The sequence below is a fragment of the Manacus candei genome, unplaced genomic scaffold (assembly GCF_025592945.1).
Source record: "Manacus candei isolate 608988 ecotype Guabito, Panama unplaced genomic scaffold, ASM2559294v1 h1tg000056l, whole genome shotgun sequence".
Taxonomy (NCBI): domain Eukaryota; kingdom Metazoa; phylum Chordata; class Aves; order Passeriformes; family Pipridae; genus Manacus; species Manacus candei.
In genome coordinates this window covers 1,567,461-1,586,787 of record NW_026138104.1, presented here as the reverse complement: position 1 = coordinate 1,586,787, position 19,327 = coordinate 1,567,461, and the positions used below count along the sequence as shown (strand labels likewise).

At 37.3% G+C, this 19,327-nt stretch overlaps 1 long non-coding RNA gene across 3 annotated transcripts in view; it reads left to right on the top strand.

The window, feature by feature from the left end:
- The window catches only part of LOC127477642 (uncharacterized), a 40,552-nt gene extending 21,678 nt beyond the window's left edge, over positions 1-18,874 (top strand). For 2 of the 3 annotated variants that reach the window (XR_007906995.1, XR_007906994.1), the window contains exons 4-6: positions 12,838-12,936; positions 15,947-15,979; positions 17,980-18,874. This is a non-coding gene — a long non-coding RNA (uncharacterized LOC127477642). Of the gene's footprint in view, positions 1-12,837; positions 12,937-15,946; positions 15,998-17,979 lie in introns of all 3 variants that reach the window. The other variant, XR_007906996.1, reaches the window with a different exon arrangement.
- The last annotated feature ends 453 nt before the right edge of the window (positions 18,875-19,327 follow it).

Sequence of the window (19,327 nt, the reverse complement as noted above, 5' to 3'; positions counted from 1 at the left end):
TATATAACTCTTAAGTGAGCACCACATACTACAGCTCATCTGTTACTCTTTCTAGTAAAAAAACCTCAAAATATTTCTAACAATTGTTACCCATTTTCTTCAAAAACCTCTTTTTTGCCTACACTTCATTCTATAACAGATCTTCTGAGACATCCCATTAAAAAATATTCTGGAGCAAGAATCCACCTAAACTTCTACAGTGAATACAGCTTTAAACAGAGAGGGGGGTTTTTTATGCTTTTATAGTTGGATCATAGTGTTTAAAAAAGCATTTTTAAACCCTTTAGCAAAAAGTGCAAGGATGGTCACCCCATTGACCAAGTCGGCTATGGTACTATCCCATATATGTTACTGTCTTAAAGTAACGCAAGGGGGAAAAAGGGGATATATAAGATATTATTCAAAAATCTGTGGTGGGTCTGGCTGAGCCAGAATTTATTTTCCCATAGTAGCCTCACAGTGCCATGCTCTGCATTGGTAGCTAGAGGAGTGTTGATAACACACCCATGTTTTGGCTACTGCTGAGCACAGCACTGTAATATTCCTTCTTCAATCGAGGGCGAGATCCTGGGAGGGGGCACAAGTAGGCCAGCTGACCCACACCGACCAAGGGGATATTCCAGACCATATGATGTCAACTCAGATATAAAAACTGAGGCAAGGAGCAGGACTGGAGGCACTCATTGTCTCCGATGGTGCCTGCTGACAACTGTTCCGTGTGCTGGAGCCCTGCTTCTCAGAGAAATGGCCAACCATCGCTGCTGATGGGAAGTAGAGATTAACTGCTGGCTTCTGCTTTGTACGTGCACACACTGCTTTTGCTTTTTTTTCTTTGGCATAAATATAAACTGACTTATTGCAACCCACGATTTGTGTTGTTTTCTTTTCCCACCCTACTCTCTCCCCTGACCAGCTGAGAAGAGGAGGGATAGAGAGGCTGGGTGGGTACCTGGCATTTGGCCAAGGTGAACCCACCACAAATTGTTATTTATTTCTTACTGTCTAATGATGAGTGGAATAATAGTAATCTTGATTTCACAGTATTTATTTCTACCACATCACAGACATTTACACACAGAGTTTGAGGACAGGCCAACCAGCACTGAAATATTCATGGAGGATTTGTGTACACCCAGTGCACTCTCCTCAATAACCTTCCCCTCTTCCTTCTTTGGAATGAGAAGTGAAAATGAATCTTTGCTAGTTGAGCAAAAACCTTTTATTTTTTTATCTTCTTTACCTTCCCCAAAGCATCTGTGAACTATGAACCATAATCTGGCCCCACTTGTTTTATTTGCAAAATATGACAATTGAGTATAAACATTCCCTGTCTCAAGCAAGCTCAGTTTAAGATATAAAATGGGGTAAAAGCATAGATTAGATACTGCTGAACCTAACTTTGAAGTTGTTATATTTAAGCTAAACATTAGTGAAATTAGAATCCTTTATTTGAAGTAGAGATTGATAAATAAAGCAAAAAGGAATAACGAAAAGTAGATTCAAATAAATGACATCTACATTTGTTTGCTTAGGCAAGAATGCTTCCTGTCACACAGAACCAAAGGCATTTCCCTCCTCATCGAGGTTTTCACAGGAAAGAACTCTGGCTGTGTGAGCTAGAATGATGCACTTCCCTATTTAAACATTTTGGGGAGTGAGTCTAAGGTGGTCAGAGCCCACTTGCCATACAGAGGCGAGACAGTGACATGTACTGGCCTTATGCCTAACAGCTACAACTTTTATGCAGCTTAGTCACAGAAATGACTCATCATAGCTTCCATCAAAATCAAGACTACCACATACTGGTGTAGGAACAAGGTAATTCTCAACATGTAGCACATATGCCTGTGCAATTTACCTCGCACTCACACCCAAATGAGTAGCTCTTCTGTAAGAGGATAACAGCTTGACAGTGGAGGAATGTGTTTTCTATTTTTGGTCAAAGTCAATCCCAAATTCTGTCATTTATTTTAAGGTCTAAGTTTTGACTAAAACTCAAGAGCAAGTGAAAACATTTTTAGCATAAGACCTTCCAATGGAAAATGCTGATCTATCTATATACCTGTAAAATACTAAGTTTCATTAATTTTCCTTTTTAAAGAAAACCTTGGAAGGAGGTTTTGAAACTGTCAAAACATTTTTTGGTATTTTTTTCAATATTTTTTAAAATTTCAAATTTGGAGTTCATTTATATTTGAAGTATTAAAAATGAAAAAAAACCCATAAAACGTATAAGGACAGAATTGAAAGAAGGTATAGTGAACCTATTGCAATATTTCAGCCACTGCACTCTGATTACCCATTGAATTATAATTCCTAAAATGAATTTAACAAATGCATTTTGATTTTTCAGTCTGCTTTTAGACAAGAAGACTCTGAAAAATGGATATTCTTACAAAACAGGCAAACTGATTCTCCTCCCAATTCCAGTTTAAATCTAAGTTCAGAATTGTCCATCATCCTGTGCTATTTTTGGCCACAGATTAACAAGTGATGTAGTGTAGAGGCAGGTATACTTGAGGTATTTTGACAGGTAAGAAAACACACAAACCCCTAAAACAGAATCCTGAAGCTAAACCTTGAAGTGATACCCACTGAAGTGTATACTGTTGTGTATTTCAGCAATCTTGTCTCTAACTTTACTTAAATTTAGGAGACAAAACATGACCTTGGTGAAACGGATGGAAATTTTGCTAGAAGGTTAGATGGGACCTTGACCTGGCCTCAAATTTCTGCATAGAAGTAACACTGATTTGAGGATTTGCATCAGCAACACATGTTTTATCAAAGCATCCTATCTCGCTTTCATCCCACTGCTGCTGCCCCTGCTGTTACCATACTGACCTCGTTCACACCACAATATTGGTTCCCTCTGAAATTGAGATTTGAGTTCAGGATTTTACTGATAACTTTCAAGGTTCTTCAAGCCTTGACCCCTCTGTTCTTGCATAACCTGGTCCACATTTCTGTTTCCTTTCGTAACCTACTTTCTGTTTCTCATTTATCTCCACTCCCGTATCACTTTTTAAGTTGGCTGTGTCAAAATACCCTGCTTTTGCACAGTTGACCCCAATGTGGTGGAACTTCATTCCTCTTGATATCTACAGATATGGGAGATAAAATCCCTCCCTCTACCTCTCCAAGATTTTGGCAGCCTGTCTCATAGGGTACAAAGTGTGGTCAGGCCATGTGATACAGCTTTCATTCCCCCCAGACCTCCTCCCTCTTCAATTTTTTAAAGTTAAGGTCAGGCTGTGTAAAAGAATCAGAGCTCACAGCCGAATAATTGGAGTCATCTGAGACTCATGCAAAGGTCACATAGGTTAGTACTTTTGAGGAATCTGTGATAAGGAAGTTTCTGAGAGGGATTTATGATCCAAGCCAATATTTCTGCTTAGTGTAATTTATGGGAGAATTTTAAAAAAATCGTAATAGGGACAAGTTCCCTTTTGCTGTGCTTCTTATCATAAAGTTTATGAGTTTTGTGTGCAATATTGGACATGTTAAATTGATGTCCCCTTGTTTTCCTGGAAAGTATTTGAAGTTGTTGTTGCAGTCTAACTCTGCTACTGAGAGCTTTCTTCCCAAATAAACAGCTTGAAGACACCTCAAGTATGTTTAAGAATTCATTCCTCCTTTAACACATTGCCTTTTGAAAGAGCATGGTTTGATTTTGAGACAAATATGAATTAACTGGGGAAATTATAATTTCAACACTGTATTAATTTAGCTTAGAAAAATGTCTTCATTTTACTCATATAATTTTGTATTTCAGAAAACCCAGGAAACAGTTGCACTGTTCACAGGTTTCTCAAACTACAAGAGGAAAAAATGTCCTTTCATATTTTTCCTATATAATGGCATTTTTTTTCATTACTATTCCAGGTTTGTTTCATTTTGATTATGAATTTTATGACCATAAGAAGTAGTCACAGTAGTCAAGCATGTTTCTTTACAAAGCTGTTTCTTCCTTTAAATCATTGTTTGCATTACAGTAGATTCTTGGATGAGGTCGCCAGTATAGTTAGCACTGAAGAGGGACTGAACAAGATTCTTCACCAGGATTCTTTTGTAAATAGCTTGGTTATTCATTTTTGTTAAGGAAGAATAAAAAATTCATAAGAACTAATTCTAAGAGTATCTTGAGTATGCTGCTGCTGCCCTTACCAAAATGTGCAGTTTCCTGTATAGAGCAAGCTCCATAGAGAGGAGACTTCAATATAAGTCAGGAATGAAACACGTACCTTGTGGGGTTAAATTTTCTCTGGACAGGAAATAGAGACCCTGGTGCGGATGAAGAACTTGACCAGATTAGCTTTTGAGTTTGCAAAAACATATTAAAAAAAAAAAAAAGAGAGAGAGAATGTATTTGTGATCTGACCTTAACTTCTCCTAGCAATAATAGTGTGTTTCTCTTTCTGTCAGTGAACACTTCTCACCCGAAGCCAGCTTGTCATCATATAAATCAACCTGAGAAGTCACACAGTAGACAGAGAAAACTGTCTCTTGCATTTAGATTTTTGTAACTCTGAAAATAATATAAAGCAACAAATAGTAATCTCTATTTTGCAAAAACAGAATTCAAACCTCCGTTTCAGCATTTCCTGGAACTCAGGCAAAATAGCTCTTTCAAAGGTGTATTTGGAAAATCACTTGCAGTTCACCTTTCCAGCTGTGCAGTGCCTTGACTTGTGTGTGCCATTTCAGTGCAGTCAAACATCCACAGTGATACAACAAAGCTCAAACTTGCATTGAACTTTATCAATTTGTGAAGTCTCACAGGCTCAGGTGATTTGGGCCTTTCAAAGAGCAGTTCAGTTAAGCTCTGCCTTGGCAAGAACAAAGACTTGATAAATGTTTATCTCTTCATACCACACTTCCCTCCTAAACTGACTGCCAAGTCATCAAAAATTCCACCCAAAAATGGGTGGAATTCAGAATAATGACTATATCTTAAACATGTGGGTTTTGCTAAAGAAAATGATTCTTCACCAGTCCCTCACAGTAGGCCTTTACTTTACAAGCACAATTAAGCACTGCTTCCAAAATTTGTTTTCTGCATATTTTACAGACCAGTGATGCAGGATTATTGGGTTGGCTAACCAACAAATATATGAGTTGTAAACATTCCTCAGGAGTGCAGTGTCCCACAGCATAAAGAACAGCTCCAGGAATTCTTTTTTCTCCACTCTTTTCCAGATCTTCTGAAGTGTAACAGATGGTTGTTATTATTTCTCTTTTTGGTTTCTACTCCTTTTATCTTTACCCAAAGTATTTCACCACCACATACTTGTACTGTCAAATTGCACCATGGTGGAATTATGCACACTTCTGGAATGTAGGATGATCTCTTCAGTTCTTCAGCCTTCCTACCACTTCCAGATAAATCCTCATTTTTGCTGACATTCTATTTCTGAGAATCATTTAACAAATTATATACTTTTTCTTTCTCCCTAAATCACATTCCCTGCATTTCAGAGTAATTTTCAGTTCTACTGTTGCTTTTCTTTCCTTACTTTTCATTTACAGTGAAACATATGAATATTAAAATACTTATAATACACAATATCCTTTACCATAAATTTGGTTTCAGAAAGCATCTCATCTGGACAAAAGGCATGATCCCACAAGATTTCCAGTGCTCATGCCACCACCAGGTTTGTCATTGCTTAGATACCTTGCTTTCTTCCTCCAGACATAATCCTGCAGTGATGAAAATTTTTCAGACGTACCATTCCAACTTTCGTTTCTCTCTTTATGAGATCATGACTCTTTCATAGGGAAACTATCCCATCCTTTACTTTCATATGGGCTCTTTAAATAGTAAAAGATACTTTTCAGTTGTTATCATGTCATCTGATATATATATCAAAAATTAACAGCATTACGGAAAAAAACACAGTCTGTGGTCTGTTCATAACTTCTGTAACAAAAGCATCAGCTGGCACTTAGTTAGACAGTTGGCCTCCATTTATACTACTTTGCTGATGCACAATTTATTTTTGGACTCATTTGCTCAGTATGGCTACGATTAATTTCACACATTTCATCATTATTCAGAAAGATCTTCCAGTGTAGCCATTCTTTATATTGTACTCTTATCATACCTTTTAAATAACCTAATGCATTTCAGCTCAAATAATCTCTGTCACTTGCGTTTACACTACGAGACTATTCATTCTGAGCAATAAAGCAAGACACATTTTATTCACATCTTACATTCTTCTGAAGATAAACATATTTATCAAAATTCCTGTTACAGTTTGAGTTTGTAGGATGAGGCTAAAGAAATGACAAATTTACTTTTAGAAAAAATATTTCTTCAGAATGCTTTACCCCACTTCTAGTCCCAAGAACTGTGCCTTCAACGTGCCTGAAAAGATTTCTGTATTGGCAACAGGAATGTGGGTTTTAATTTGAACAAAACAGGTATTACAGAAGAAACTGTATATGAAAGCAGCAAGAAGCCTTTGAGGTTCAAGAGGCCTTTATTATCTTCCTAAGGGGCCTGTTTAGCTCTGGCACAAAAAGTAATTTATAAACGTCTAGTCTTCTTTATTTTCGTAGGAATAATTATTTCTTCCTGTTACAGTTTTCCTTCTGTTGCTACTTTATCCCTAGTGCACTTTAACCTCTTTGTAACATATAGTTACAAAACATTGCTTGCAACATTAATTTCAAAGCGGCATCTCAGCCTTCTTTGAAGGTGGCTTCAATTCAGTATATGCAGCATTTCTCCTGCATTAGGATGTTTTTTTCCTAAATTTAGTTAGCTATTTTTATCAAAGATGAGCAGAACGACTGAAAGGACAAAAAGCAGAAAAAACAGGGTCTCACAAGTGTGAAAAGAAACAGATCAGAGATGACAGCCTGAGTTGTGGGTTATTGTAAGTTGTATACACCCCTGCTAGAAGCTATCTCTCTGTCTAGTATGCATAGGGACATCCTTGCTACTCTACTTACACAGTTCAAATGTCAATCTGGCTAGCACAATAAAGCATCAAGGTAGAAGGTAAAAAAGACATCTAGAAATAATCTCATATCAAAGAAATTATGTGAAACCTAGATTTAAAAATTAGATAATCTAGAGATGTGATTAATCTCTAGTTGAAGCTGGGAAGCTGGAAGCAGAATGCAGTGACTGGAAATCCTAAACTGAATGACCTCCTAAGCAATTCACAGAGGGCCACAAAATTATAGGAAAGGAGATTTTTTTTTTCTTTCCAAAGTTGTCAACCTTCTGTTCTCAGCTGAGGTTTGCAAAAAAAAGATAGATATTTTCTCTTTCTTACACTTTCGTCAATAACACACTATGCTTCTGTAATTCAGAATTCTCTCATTACTTTGATACTAATTGAAGTAGAATATGATCTACCTCCCTTTTCCTCTGCTGCATGGAAAACAAACCGTAAAATGTGGGTTTGTCAGTTTTATGCAAGCAGACAGGACTTAAAGACATATGGGGTTAAAGGTTGAAACACTTTCAATTCATCATCCAGCTCTAGTTCTCAAGTATTTGGCTGTTCAATTTTGCAAGCACAAGACAGCAATTATATGTGGAAATTGAGAAAATAGAACTCTTATCAAGCCAACGTATTTGTATAATGACACAAATTTAAAAAAAAAAAAAAATTCCCATAGGTGTGTAAGGGCACATATAAGGACTGCATACAAAGGGCACATACAAAGACTTTGTTTTAGATCAGAGAATTTTCTGTGGGTTGAGAATTTCAGGAGCTGATTCTCACTTTCTGGCAAGTTAAATTGTGCATGATACTTGCAAAGTTTGCTCGTAGAGAGTAGAAGCCAGTGTCCATATTCTGTCTCATACTGTCTGTGGAAATCAGGAAACACAGCGTTGCTCCTGGCTTTCTTTTTCATTGTGAACACCACTCTTTTGAAAAGGTAGGATGAAAACTGTTGCTACTGTGATTTAAGGACAGGATGGTGAATTAAGTAGAAATAGTTACATTAAATCTATTTACAAAGTGACTGTTCATAACAAACTAGAAAGAGCTGGCATTGGGCCTCAGAAAGAAATGGAAGTCAATTCCAAATAGAAAACTTGTGAATGTTTTGAGGCTTACAAAAAGTACATCATTTTTTTAAGTATGTTTGTACATCAGAAACAGTGTTCACTTAGGAGTGGGACTATGCCCTACTCCAATGCAGGAGTAGTTCCACAATCAAAACCCCCTTTGCCAGTGCTACTTCTTTCATTCAGGGCTCCTTCTAAGGAATGCCATCAGAAGAAGACATCTGGCAATATTAACTGTGTCTGCATTACACAAATTATACCAACAAAATCTTTTGCATTTCCTTGATTCCTGAAAAATGACAGGGGAAGGATTCCTCCAGAAAGGAAAATAAGCCAAATATTTGTCTAGTATCCAACCATGCTGCAATGAAGAATGGAAAATTTTTCTGTCTTCAGCGAAGGTGCAGATTAGGCAGCTTTTATCTTCTTATCAAAGTTTCTAACAACTGTTTGGCTGCAGAGCATGTGCCTAGCCATGTGTACCCCAAAATGCAAATTCAGGAGCAGAAACAGTATTCTACAAAGGGAAACAAACTTCCACTGCAATTTTGAATTATTTAAGTAGCAATACTACTCAATTTGAATATTAGTAACCGGAACATAAGTGAAAACTTAAGAGCAGTTTGGATACTCATCCTCCTAGACTCCTTTGAAGTAACTTGCTGAGAGAGTAGCATGATGCTCTAAAAGTAATTATGCTAGTAAAAAGAAGGTGAAAAAAGTTTCAGCTTCTCACCATGTTTTTTCAGCTTTGTATTTCATTTTGGATATCTGAGGTATAGTGAAAGCAAAGACAAGGAGAAGGCGAAAAAACTTTACTTACTAAAAGAATATTTATTTTAGTCATCTTGATTAGCCTTAGTTGTTATTGTGTCAAACAATTATTATTCTGTTTATGGAATGTAACCCCTCTATAGGCCAGATGTTCAAAATATGCCTCAGCTTAGTGTCCAGTTATGTGAAGCAAAATGTCTTGCATGTGCCCTTTTTCCTGTTAACAGTTGAGAGCCTTAACACCAATCAGGCTATCAAAAAAAAAAAAAAAAGGCAGACACAACTGGTGCACAGGAGTTCCAGGTATAAATTTGTTAACACAAAAGGTAATGGACAGAAGAGCACATGCGAGTGACTTAGGCATATATGAATGGAGATCACACTAAGTCTCAAAAAATTTGACCTTCTCTAAATTTGCAATACTTCTCTCTTATGCTATCCGAACAGTATTGTACTTGTTACATTGTAACAAGCTAGATTTAATGTTAACTGTCCCTGGTAGTTTAGATATTTTTGTTTTCAGAGCTCTACATTTAGGCAAAGTCAATGCCATGGATCCTTCAACTGTGCTGGAAATCACCAGTGAATATTCTCCCCTCATTACACACAGTGAAATTTCATTAATATCAATACTGGTTTGATACATAGAATACACAATATAGATCTATGCTGAAGATAAAGAATCACAATTTTGCTTTCTGTATTAAACTTCAGCTAAAGTTTAATAGAAATATTGATTCTTTTGCTATCTGCTCTCCTCAAGGATAACACTAAATTGCTTGCAGATTTCATTATAAAATTATAAATTGAGGGCACATGAAAAAATCAATGATGGAGACCTGAAGTGATTAATATGTCATGAACAAACAAACTTTCCCAATTTCCCTATGTCTTATTTGCTCATTTTGTAAGAGACACTGAAAAACAGCTTTAAAAACATAAAGTGAAATATAGTCCTTTCTTTCTGGGGAATAGAATCCACAAGTTTAAATCATTAAACTATAATTATACTCTGAACATTGGAAGGATTTACAGTAAAAATATCAGGTTGAGATTAAGTCAATAAAATTAATCACTCGTTACCCTGAAGGAGCAAAAGGGTTGAAAAATGCTACAAAATTGAAAGCTACCATGAGCAAAGGGGCTCAGGGAATTCATTTTAATTCACCACAGCCAAGTTCAAATACAAGCTGTTCTTTGTTATTCAACCTGAGGTATTATTTTTCATACAGACACTCACATCTGACCAAGCCATAATCACATACTGTAGAGCTTTCTTTATCTGATTGTAGAAGTTTCCTGTTTTAGCTATATATTAACAATGAACTGCATATGGATGGGGTGGTGTCACAGAGTGGGCTATATTCTGCTCACATAACCACATCTATCAGTGTATTAAGTGCCTCAAAGCTGGGACTTGAGCAATGGGTAGTAAAGCTGGCCTTCCGTCACTACTCTCTCTCCCTTACATGGGCCTAACAGACATTTTGTATCGTGAATTCTTTGCTTTCCCAGCAGCACAGGCAGCTCTCCTGCAGTGGTCTAAGAGAAGGTTGTGAATTGCAATAACCTTTCCTCTCTCATCTGGTTTTAATGATTGACCACACTGTCTAAGACAGTACTTCTCAAACCCCCCTGGTGTGTTCTACCCATGAGAAAATGCAAACAGCAAATGTAGCCATCTCCACTTCAAGGACCCACATGTTATGATGAGGGGCAGAAACTTCTTAGTAGAAATTATGTAAGAAATGAGGTGTGAATTTAAAGGGTTGAGAAGGACCTTGGAAAGGTTGTATAAAGGACGTGTGATCAACACTCTAAGAAGTAATTTGTAATTCAAATACAACATGCTTGTGCTTTTGGATCTGAAGTGACCTGATCCATCTGCTCTGAAAATCAAGATGCGTCTGTGAACTGTGGGACTGTGCACAATGGTTGAATTTTAATTTGGCTGCAGAGATTTAGGTTCTTCCTCTCACCCTGAGAAAATCAAAACCAATTAATAAGATCTCTTTTTGCTTCAGTGTAGTATATTAGCCACCTGATTTTACAGCTACAGAAGTGGGGACAGCTGTGTTTGAAGACTCGGAAGTAGTGGAGAGAATTGCTTAATGCATGATGTAAAGTAACACCTCCAAGTGAAATCAACCAAAGTTCAAAGATTTTTTCAACGAATGCTTTGAAAAACTACCAGCTCACAAGCTATTTATGTTACCAGAAATAGTGAAGTAGAGGATGTATGAAAAAGCATATATGCCATTGCCCATTCATAAGCAAAATCAAACATTATAACCAGCATTTGCTGTGAAATAATTTCAGTGAGAACATAACCTATTATTGGCCTGACATGGCATTCTTTCCAGAATATTCACAAGAATTAGCTAAAACCTTTGTTTATTTACAAGATTTCCACTGAAGCTATTTTAAATAGACAGATTTTTTTAAAGATTTCCAGAAACATATAGCAGCCATCTGCAGGCAAGTTTATTTCTGAAAAGGCATTTATGAATTTACGTCCAACATAAATAAAGAGCTGTTAGGCAATTAAGCTGGAAAATGTGCATTTTTCAGACAGAAAATAAACATTTGTTTCCAGCCAGTTGATGTACAAGTACCACAATTTAAAATTTGAAAACATAACTTTCTGCACCCAATGTTGAGACTGAATTTCTGCTTGAAAAACAGAATGTGTAAGTGTTCTTGACTATATGGATTTCTTTTATTCTTCTCAATGTGGAAGATGCTAGTCTTCCACATGATTTAGAAGGAATCTTCACTCACATCTCCCTTTTATTCTTACCCTATATGAAAGACCTTCCTCATGAGCTGTACACTGAGAAACTTTTCCAGGCAAATGCTACTTCAAGTCAAAGGGAATTTTGCTTTACAGTCCCTGAGGAAGGACTTTGGGACTAAATGTAATTCCTGGAATTATTTTTATCACCTAGGGATACAGGTGAAAATTGAACTTTATTTTAGTCTGCCCATACTCAAGTGGAGAGCACTGAAGAATACTATAGCTTTCCTTGAGTCACTCTATGGAAAAGATAGATTTCTCCTTTCCAGCCCCTGTTTTCTTCACTTTCCTCAGCTATTACCTTTGGTCTGAAATATTTTGTCATTGTTTCTATCCCCAATGATGTTTCCTATCTTTTATACTCTTCATGTTTGAAGAATATCCAGCTCTTCCTTCAGTTATGCAAGACCTAAAATAACATAACAATATTTATTGGGCCGAAGATCTGTTAAGATACCTTTGGAACAGGTTAAGCAGAAACTATTTGGCTTTAAACTATCACATGTAGCACTCGTGTAGCTCCGTGTGAGGAAACTGATAAATTTTTGTGATAGAAAATTTGTGAAAGAAAAGAATGAGACAGTTACAAACCATACTATTTTCTGAGGTGTATATAAGGTCTTGGTGCAGCAACAAATCAGAAGATGACTTTCCACATCTATATGAAACCCTACTAGCATTATTACTAGCAAAATGCATTGATGCATTTCTTACAATCAGTCTTAGAATTACACAGGCTCAGGAACACTTCTGGGAATACAAAATGAGTGACCAATGAGGCACTTGACTCAAGGTTTTTAATTCTGTTGTCCACCTGTACTAAAACTGCATTTCTTAGGCACAGGACAAATGAGATCTGACAGATATGCTGGGCTTGCTAAAGAAACAGAAAGGTAATATAGGTCTTTTCAATATGATTATCTTTGAAATAACAACTATAAATTGCTGCTGTGCTCAAAGCCATTAAAACTGAAAAGAATAAAACCAATACAATTTTTTTAACAGTAGAATTTAGGTGTGGTTCCCCAACCTGCTCAGGAAATAAAAATGCATTTGGAAGGAGTGAGCTAATGGGTTCTGTGCTGTGCTGTACCACTCCCTAAAATCTCTAAAAGCATTAGCAGCTAGTCCACATTATTCCAATCTCTGTAGTATTAACTTTCACACACACATTAATATTTATATAATCTGTGATATTTGCCTAATTTTACTTTACACTTTGTTTTAGAGAAGCAAATGGATGCGGAGGGCAGGTCGATTAGTGTCTGTTGCACATGCTCCGGCTACATAAGTCTGTATACAGCTGCTGAGTGCCAGAACTGGGAAGGTAAAGAAGTATAAACGTCTTGTTACCCTTGCCCTGTATCTTATGTATGTACCCTAAGAGTCAAAATTGTCTACCATCAGAAAGCAGTCTGTGCTAGCTGGGTTTGGTTTTATGTGGTACATTTTTATATTCTTGTTTGCATTTTCACACTACTCATCACAGCCTCAGCTAAGGGTCAGGACCCCCTGTGCTAGATACAGTACAAACACAGAAGAAAGTTCCTGTCCAAAAGGACTTAGTAAGGCAAAAAGGGGAACAGGCACACTTTGTCAGAGACCAGCACAGAGACACCAAAACATAAAAGACCCTATCTGTTTACTTTACAGAGAACTAAATCAACAAATCTATTTTAGGTGTTGTCTAACTTCTGCTCTCCATTCTCTCAACATACTGAGAGAGATGCAGGGTAACCGTGATGTTGCAAGCAATATGCACTGTAGATTGAATTTGCATCCCTTGCTTCTGGTTAACAAGTGACAGTTCTCTGCACCATGGAAACCATAAACTATGTATGTCTGTTTGGAAAGAATGGCAATTGCTGCAATAATAGGTGGAATCCAAACTTCTGTCCTAAACAACATGCCCTGCAACACAAAAGCTTCCTGAGACAGAAACACTCCTAGAGACTGCTGAGATCATTCAGATAGTGGGACACAGAGTCCTACCACCTGAGAGATCTACAAATAAAGATAATGGAGGTACCACTCTAACCCATGAACTGTGTCCTACCCGTTAGTGATGGTAGTACATCTCAGCCTTCAGTGCCCACTTCATTCTCCTCAAAAAACAGTTTACTCCCTCTTTGTGCAAGCATTAAACTCTTATACATAGCTCTTCTTTCCTTTTAAATAATGTTCCTAAAGGCAGGCTGGGCTAATTTTAACCTGTATGGGAGTTCAGAAACACAATAATGTGAAAGTGCACAACGTTCTCGTAAGATCTTGAATATCTAACCCTCACGTATCTAAATCTTCACTGTAAACCACAGTAACATCAAGCTGAGAATAGTGCCCTGGTGCTCCAGTATTCCTCATCATTGATTTTCTATATAGATTACAGTAAAAGGTTTCCCAGAGTCAACTTGTAAAAAAGGGCTAGAGTTTCCATGGATTACCTCCTTGTTAAATTATATTTAAAGTACTACTGCCTCCTGAATATATGCCAAATGAGATAAACCTTTCATGTCTTGAAGAGTGATTAAAAAAATAAAATCTGGAAAGTTGTCTATGAAGAGGGGAAAGGAAAATGAAAAAAGAAGAGATAAAAAGTAAAAAAAAAAATGTAGAAGTAGAAAAGAGAGAAAGGGAAAGGGGGAAAAAGGAAAACAAAAAGGAGAGGAAAAAAGAAAAATGGAAAAGGGGGGGAAAAAAAGAAAAAGAGAAAAGAAAGGAACCCATATTTAAGCTTTAAATTTTGCATTCCTTAAGAATCCTGCTTATTTAAACCAGACTTTGGAAAACTTACTGTAGTTTCAGACTGTAAAGCAACAATTTGCAATGCTGAAGATATTTCCTTTTGGAATACTAATCCAGAATCTCCTTTTTTTTTCTTGATTTAAGAATATTTTAATTGGAAAGATCATATTTTTTTCAGTTTTCTTAAGCAAGCGGTTTTCTTCTAAAATACCCAGGTTTCTGTTAACACTGTTAAATGCTTCATCTTCCTTCCTATGCACATACACGTCATGTCTGGAGCAAAGCAAAACACAAACCACATGTTTCATATAAACAGTAAGATGTTTTGCATATAGATGGTGCTCAGCTGGAACAACTATAAAGGAATAAACCAGAAGGAAACAGTAGGTGAAAGACTCAGCATTTTAGTAAGAAAGCAGGAACATAAGCAATTAATCATTAATATGGAAAAAAGTGGATGGCAATAGGAGGAGGAAAGTAGTTACTACAAGAGAGGAAAAGATTTGGTTAAGCTTCCATTTGAGGTGAGCCTCACTCAACCACAGTTTGAGTCTTGTTTAAAATACACATCCAGGGCCACACTCTGCCTTGACAGAACCAGTGTCAAATCCTAAACATTAATTTTCCATAGATATGAGTAAGAAGAGAATTTGTCCTTTCATCATTCCATAAATTTGCTGAATGTGTTGTTTATATTTCAAGTGTTCAGAATTAAAGACAACAGTATAACTCAGACAGAATTTTGTTCCTAATTGCATCTGGTAAAACGCAGAGGAACTCTCTTAAAATAAACTCAGATACCTAATTTTGTTAAGTAAACTTCAGCAGAGTGACATAGATTTATCATTGTGTAACTCAGATCAAAAGCCAATTCAGTCAAAAGCAGTATCGAAGTGAGTAGTGCCAGACTTGTCAAGCCTCATACTTCACACACAAGACATCCATCTGGCTCCATCTTGCTCTCTTCAGTGTGGTGTTTCAGTCTCAGGCGACCACACAACAGCTCCTCAGCTTCCCTCCAGATCGGGGATCCAACATCAGATACATATGTTTAGACTGCTGACAAATTAAGTTTGGCAGATGGGGTCCTGGGTGGGGAGGGAGGGATGCTGGAGCATGATCCACAGCCAGGAGCGGTTGCTGTTGAGGGAGATCCCACCCTCTGAGTCCCGCAGGTAGGCAGCAGGTCCCCAGCTGCAGCTTCACACCACTGTCTCTTCCCCACATCGTCTTAAGCCCCACATTCCCTCTAAAAGCAGAACAGTCCTGTAAAACCAAAACTAAGCCCTTAACCTTGATGATAAAAATACCTAAAGGAAATTACTTCAAGGATTCTCATTACAATGGAAAGTTTTCTAAACAGAACCTCAGGTTGACAGGTAAGCTGTCACCAGAGTAAGAAAAGTTGCATTTTCTTAATGTTTTGTGGAACATGATAGTTCATAACTATTGTTTTCCATAGTGATCACCATGGCAATGCACCATCAATTCAGTGGGTAGTCTCTGTGAAATGTGTTTTCTTCCTAAAAAGACAAGAAAACTAAACACTGAACATTGCTAAAGAATAGTAAATGCGTATTCTGTTTGTTTTCTAGGCTAGCAGTCACATCCAGGCTGAAAAATAAGAGGTAAATGAAAACAAAAAGGTTCTGAGAAGGGCAATCCCAGTACATTACATAAACACATATTGCAATGTTTTTAGGTCTTCTTATAATGGTGCATAAAAAACAAATGCTGCTTTCTGAAAAGCTTTTGTAGTATCTGCCTGATCAGTGGATATTTTATTGTTGATTAAATTGCTAAACAAAATATTCACAGTGATAGACCTGCTACTTTATTTCCTACAAATGGGAAAAAAAAAAAAAAGGACAATGAGATTCAACATTTGACTTGCTCCAGGCTACAAAAAGGTTAAGAGCCAGATTCTGTCTCCTTTTTGCCAGGCCTGGGAAGAGAGGGGGCTGGGAGACAGGGTAGGGGGTCAAAGCACAGTGAACTTCACTTACTCTTTTATCTCCCTCTTTCATCCATTATCTTCATCACCCAAGTGAAATTGTCTCTTAAGGATAATTAGGAAGCAGTTTAGTTTAGAGCAACCCTGCCTGTGGCTGTCCTGAAACAAATGGTTAGAAGAAGAAGAATAGAAAATACCCTTATTTTTTTTCTAACATGGAAGCACATGGGACTTAATGAAAAATATACAGAATTAAAACCAGAGAAAGCCCAAGATTTCCTGACTCCTGGTTCTGTCTGAAATGCCTTATTCCTCATTCAAGCATAAAGGTACTTCAGAGCCTCATTTAAACTTAAAGCTCTAATGGGATTCTCTACCACATAAGGGTATAGGTCCTTGGACTACAAATTAGGAAATAAAAATTACTGAAATTCAGCAATAATCAACTTTCTAGTTCACTGTCAATACCATGAAATAGATTGAAAAAACTGTTTGAAGCTAAATCATAATAAGCCTTTTATGAATTTTCCTCAAAAAAATAAATATAACTTCTGAGGAAAAAATACTTTGTTAAACTTTTTTATTTGAGTGTTCTTCTGACTCTTAAAGGAAAAGAAAACTTCAAGATGATAAAAAGATACATGTCAGGTAGTCTGCATCTTACTGATGTATCTTACTAATCTATCAACAGGCTGGGAAATATGTGTAGTGACAAAAGGAAGCAGATGTGCTCTTAATCCTCCTAAAGTGAACTCTGGGATGGGTATCCTCAATCATCCAGAATGGTTTCTCTGGTGCCCTTATGTCTCTTGGTAAAGGCTGAATGGAGTATTTGTCATGGAATCAGGCCTTCACTCAGGATTTGTGTACTTTTTAGTCCTTTGATCATATGTCTCATATATTACCTTAACTGAACCTTCATGGACTTCTGAAGACAATCATTGCTTTCCATTTTTCACCAGAAAATGCTACTGGCATGAGCAATCATCCCTCTCTGCAAGCACTCCTCTTGAAATGCAGGAAGTCATTCACCCAGCCTACTGACAGACAAATAAGATACAGGAGGTACCAGATTCAGGCTATTTTCAAAGAACAGTTGTTAAATCTTCGGTTCTTCTTGTTGATTGCAGGCTTATTTAATCTTTCACTGGTCAGATCCAAGGGAGATGGGAAAACATCTTTAATGCCAAAAAGGGAGTAGTGTTTATTACACCTTGTTCATGACCAAGATGCCATGGCTTCTGTAACATGGTGTGCAGAGGGCAGTCACTGAACTCTGCTTGGCACTCTCTCCAACACTATGTATATGAGAGCTTAAGGCAGTCTTAGCCTACTTTTGAGACAGGAAAGCTGCCTTTACCAGTTTTCAGTGAAAGTAGTCTCCTATTTCGTCAACACATAGAGGAGAAGGAGTCATGCTTTGCTAGAGAAGCCGAATATCCCACCCAAATATCTGAAAACAGCAACAGAAATACACCTTGTATTTAAACACTATGCATCATGGATCCAACTCCCTTGGAAACAGGGGCCTTTGGCTCTTGTAGGAAACACAAGACTGGAGAGCAGGTCAGTGCAGTCACCAGTGAACTTTCTTCTTATTGTGAAGGAAGTATGAGCTTCTTCTATCAGCAATTTTCTCCTGGAGTGAGCCCTTTATCATTGTCTATTCTGCAGATTCATCAGAACAAGAGAATACAGTCAGGACATTCTGCACTGCAGTAAACCCAGACTGACATTTAACTACTGCTCTAAACTCCACCAGAGCCAAGACACACATTCAGAAATTCGGAGGTCTATAAATGGTTCATTTCCTCTGTACACATAGTGCCTTTGACAAAACAGTACGTGTAGTGCACTATAGCAACCCTCTTACCTTGACTGAGAAAACAGTGTAGCTTTTGTTTGAACATAACTTCCTTTGCAAGGTATTTACAAGTATGGTATATTAGATTGATCACAGGACAAAGCATTGTGCATCATCACACGAAAGGCTGTCAGTCTTTTGCTCATAGGAATACAAAAACGCTGGGCAAGTGATTACTTATTAATATCACATAATGAGACAGACAGAGCTCTGGCTGAGGCTCAGGTCTCTTGCCACCCAGATCCATTGTAAACCACTAGGCCGTTTTTCCTACAATCAGATTACTTAACCTTTGCATGTCTCATTCTCCCCCAAAGTAAAACAATATGCTATAATACTCTTTCATCTTTCATTGACTTAACTGGAGTGCTAAACATTCACAGCACACTTTGAAAATGTAAGATACTCCATAAGAAAGCAAAAAACTGGTCATGGTTTAGTGCTTGGTTATCTGCAGGAAAAACAAAACTATGCAGTAACGACTGCAGGCACCTTTCACAGAGGTGGTACCATAAGAGCCTTCCAGATCAGCTCAGGATAGACAAAATGAATTAATTCATTCTGTGGCACTTTTCAGCTCTGGAACTGGATCCAAATGAACTAATATAGATGATTGCCATGATTTGACAACCTTCTTTACGCAGCTAAAATATTCACTGACAAAAGGCAGTGTTTTATTGTGCTAACTAAAGAAAATTGGTTGTTTCATATAAAATTGACCTGTGACTCAGGAGTTCTGAATTCAGCTGCCATCTCTACTACATATTCCTGTAGGACCTTGAGCTAGTCAAGTGTTCTTTCCATTCCTCAGCTCCCCATGTGTAGCTATTTCACCAGCAAAGCTGCTGGGATTGACAAAGGAATTGCTGGGAAAAAAACTACAGTAAGTATTGTGGATTGTACATGATTATCAAGGCATAAGTGACATAAAATCTATGGCTCTGTATCTTCTAGATAGAAAGTCTATGCAACTGTTCAATCTTGCAAAGTTAAAAAATTCAGCTGGTTCTATTTAACATTTTCCTAAGCATCCAATTTCTTCTTTCTCTTAGCTGCCAAAGTTTTGTAATTAGAAAACATTTTGTTCTCAAAGTCTTGCCATGCTTTCATTGCCATGTTTTTACGAGCTAAGTGACAGAGGAGATAAATGAAGGCTCA